Below are 4,721 nucleotides of genomic sequence, written 5' to 3'. Positions count from 1 at the left end.
CCAAAAAGAAAGGTTGGACACCCTCCACAGCCCGGACCTTAAAGAAATGATTTCTAAAATCATGGAAAGACTCATCAAAAATAGAAAACACTTTCCTGTCCTGAACGGTGTAGAAGGAAAACCAAGAGGCCTTCCCTTTCAGTGTCCCAGGCTTGGTCAACACAAACAAGTAAAACAAGAGCTCAGTGGAAGGTCGGACATCCGGCTCCCGACATAGAAGCTGAAAATTTTTTAGAAAGGCCCAAGAGTTTAGATGAAGCTGAGAAGGGGCCACATTACAAGACCAGAGGACGTCGGTCTAAAAGTCAGTAAAAGGAAAGGATATGCCTAGCTTGGTAAAAAAAGCAATCATAAGCATAAAAGAAAGGACGCTCCGACCTATCTAAAGGAGGAAAACAAACCCTCTCCTCAGTATCGTGGGCTACCATTTCATAATTTTTTCATCCTCCCTATTCTCATAGATCTTATTATGTCTACAGTAAGCCTCACAGTACTCCCTATCCACTACAGGGACACAAGACATGACATTGGTATCTACCCAGGATAGAAGACTAAAGGAACCTTAGTCGGCATTCTGAGAACAATCAAACGAGACATAAAGTCTACCCCTACAAAGGCAAAGTGAAAAAGGTCATCACTAAAAAGAACTCGGACATCATACAGACCAGGTCGGATAAAAACAACAATATAACATCCTGCAATTTTGAAAATCTAAATATAAATATATTATGATTTTATCTTATTAAGTCTAAACTTTATAATCTTAGAAATTATTTTATTAGAAATAATTAAATAGATCTGGAGATAATACATTTTGAGCCAATTAATATTCTTAGGTAATTTTATTATATTGGAATATTTTGTGTAATTTTAGTAATTGAAAAATAAGAAAGAATTGTATAATCTATTTTAGGTAATTTTTATTATGAAAAAGTTATGACTTATTTTATTAATATGAACTCTTTATTTTTAGAAATTCATCAATTAAGAATAATTAGATTAGTTTTATTAAATATTTTGAGTTAAGTTAATTACAATTCTTGTTTAATTTTTATAATTGGTTATTTCATATAATTTGAAACTGAAATTCAGTAACAAAAGTGTTCCGAGGGTTACCTAAAACTGAAGGTCGATCTCGGACGAGATCTGCTGTGATGGCCAGAACTGTCGTGTCCGACTTGTTGATCTTAGTAGTGCTGCTGATCCTTGATCACCGGAGGGTGGTGGTACCTACAAAAGACTCCGATGCTTAAGTTAGCAGGGGCTTTAAGCAGGTTTTTAGTAGTATCAGAGTATGACTGTTACCTAAGGTGTTGCCAGCTATCGAGCAAGGGAAGTAGTAGAGAGTGTCATGGGATCATGGATTGTGAAGATTCAAGGGTAGGGTCATTGTGCCGGATGTTGGGACTTTGCGGCATGATATATTAAAAGAAGTGCACAAGAGCAGATTTTCGATTCACCTTAGGAGTACTAAGATGTACCATGATCTGAAGGCTATGTTTTGGTGGCCTGGTATGAAGAAGGATGTGGCGGAATATGTCTCAAAGTACCTGGCGTGTTAGAAGGTAAAGATAGAGCATCAAAAACCGTCGGAAATGCTACAGCCACCTGAAATTCCTCAGTGGAAGTGGGAAGGAATCGCGATGGATTTTGTGACGGGTTTACCGAGGACTAGGTTGGGATTTGATGCGATTTGGGTGATCATGGATCGCTTAACCAAATCTGCTCATTTTCTGCCTATTCGAGTGAACTGTTCTATGGAAGAGTTAGCAAGGTTGTACATAAAGGAGATAGTAAGGTTGCACAGTGTGCCATCGAGCATAGTGTCAGACCGTGATCCCCGTTTCACATCAAGGTTTTGGGGAGCTTTCCAAAGAGCTTTCGGTACGAAGCTATATCTTAGTACAGCATATAATCCGCAAACTGATGGACAGTCGCAGAGGACTATTCAGACATTGGAAGATATGCTAAGAGCATGTGTATTGGATCAACCCGGAAGTTGGGATCGTTACATGCCATTGGTGGAGTTTGCGTACAACAACAGCTTTTATGTGAGCATTGGAATGGCTCCGTATGAGGCCTTGTATGGACAGAAGTGCCAATCTCCACTTTGTTGGTATGAATCTGGTGAAGCAAGTGTCTTAGGTCCTGATTTGGTAGCAGAGACTACTAAGAAGATTAAAAAGATTCGGGAGAGGATTCTAACTGCTCAGAGTCGACAGAAAAGTTATGTGGATCAGAGAAGAAAACCTTTAGAGTTTGAAGTGGGAGAACACGTATTTTTCCGAGGTATATAGGACCGTTTGAGGTTCTAAGGAGATTCGGGCCGGTGGCATATCGAGTAGCCTTGCCACCTCATCTGTCTAACCTGCATGACGTATTCCACGTGTCACAGCTCCGCAAGTACACGTCGGATGCGGCTCATGTGTTAGAGCCAAAGTCAGTCGAGTTGAGGGAGAACTTGACTTTCCAAGTGATGCCAGTGAGAATCGATGACACTAGTGTAAAGAAGCTGCGAGGAAAGGAAGTTTCCTTGGTTAAGGCAGCTTGGAAGTGAGCAGGAGTTGAAGAGCATACTTGGGAATTGGAGTCCGAGGTGCGAAAGGATTACCCCGAACATTTCTCAGGTAATCATTAAATTTTGAGGGCAAAATTTCTTATTTGGTGGGAAGAATGTAAGACACGAGCTTAATTAACTGTTTAATTAAGTAATTAATATTGCCCTGATTAGGTTCCAAAAAGTTAGGCTGAGAATTTGAGGATTTAAATATGATTCTTAGACTCAGTAGGTCTTTCTGAGTCAGAAAATATGCTTTCTGCGAAAAACTGTGAAAAACCGTGAACCGGCAGTTGAACTAGTTGAATCGGTTCAAATCTGCCCAGTGCTGTGCGAGAAAAAGTGAAAACAGTAAAAAACGTTAGAAAAATATTAGAAGTCAAAAACCGGGCGTTAATTTCAAAGGTTTAGCCCGAAGTTGGGCCAAACGGGCTAAAAACGCTAACGGGTTAGACCGGGCCCAAGTTCGGCCCAAGCTCAACATATATAAACCCTTATTAATGACCCATTTCAGCACACTATACACTCAAACACACCCATTCATGCTGAAAAGAAAAGAGGGAGAGGAGAAGAGAGAAACACTATTCACATAGCACTTCACAAGCTCATATCTTGAGCTATAAAGCTCCGATTGCCGCACCGTTTGTGACTACGTGTTCCTTCTGAAGAGCTCTACAAGACTCATATAAGAAACTGGTAAGAAAAGCTCAAATCCCTCTCAGTTATTCTCTTCAAAATTTCAAAAATATAGGGTTTTAATTAAGTGAGTTTTTGTGATTTTGGATGTTTAGGTTCACTCTAATCCTTGCTTAACATTGGATTTTGGCTTGCAAAGCTATTGGGAAAGGTAAGAGGCATTGAACTCTTGTGAAATTTTATCTATGATAAGCCCTAGGTTGATTTGTGATGGTTTATGCATATATAGTTTGATTATTGTAAGTTTGGGAGCTATTGGAGCTTGTTGGTGCTTGTGGAGTTACTTTGGAAGCTTGGATTGTGTTAGAAAGCTTGTTGGTGATTATTGTGTACTCAATTTTGAGTTTTGGCATATAGAGAATCGGCCAAGGTATGGTTTCAGTTTCCTCCATGTAGTATATAATATTCATAGACACTTAGGCTAGTGACCTGTAGGATAGGTTTAGATTTAAATGGTTGTTGAGTTGTTGAATGATGATATGTGATAATTTATGATGAATTGATGATTGTTGAGTTTGATTATGATAATTAATAATGATATGATGAGGATGAATGATTTGGGAAGTTGAGAAGTGGATTATGTTGATATATGTGATATTGATGTTGATGATTTGGTAATGTAGATGGAAAAATGTTAATGAGGATTAATTATAATGTGATATATTGATATTGAAGTTGAGGATGATGGAAAGGGAAGGAAAATGTAGTAAGATTGGTGTAATATGATACAAAGGGTTAATAATGATGAGAAATGGAGTTTGGAATAGTTTGGTATGGTTTTGGTTGTGCTTTATAAGCAATTGTGGAAATTGTGAAATTGGGTAAATGTTGGTTGGGAAGGCCAGTCTATTGAGGGCGCTAGCACAGGTTGTGTGAGCAAACAAGCATTATGGATTTTAGTACCTGTGCATATGCACACCTCTATGCATACGCACACTTTTTAAAACTTCTTCTGGCGTGTGCACGCACACCTCTGTCCATACGCAAACGCCCTGTTTCTCAAATTTTAACTTTGTTTTCAACTATTTTACCTTCCCAACAAGATTGTAAGCCTCTATAACACCATTTTAAGGCTTTTGGGCTTAATTTTGAGTATGAGAACATGGGGAGTAACTTAAGGGTTTTAGTTGATGATTATTATGAAAAATTAGAAAACGGAGGCTTCGGTTTTGGGTGTACATAGGATGGTTTGATGGCATGCGAAGGTAGACTGGTTTGTGAAATAAGAACTGATGAACTGTTGAGTTCAGAACTAAAATGTGAATTGACAGTGGTTGAGATGAGTCGAGGACTCTGAATGAGATGATGGATCCATGTATACTGAAAATATTTTCTGAAAACCACTGATGTATCAATTTATATTGAGATTATGAGACGCTATACGCCCAGTAGGGACGGTGGTTAATCCCGCCTGTCAAGGTAGCGGCGGCGGCGTAAGGACGGTGGTTAATCCCGCAAGAGTATCTCG

The sequence above is a fragment of the Arachis hypogaea genome, chromosome 19 (assembly GCF_003086295.3).
Source record: "Arachis hypogaea cultivar Tifrunner chromosome 19, arahy.Tifrunner.gnm2.J5K5, whole genome shotgun sequence".
NCBI lineage: Eukaryota > Viridiplantae > Streptophyta > Magnoliopsida > Fabales > Fabaceae > Arachis > Arachis hypogaea.
Note: the sequence above shows the minus strand (reverse complement) of the source record.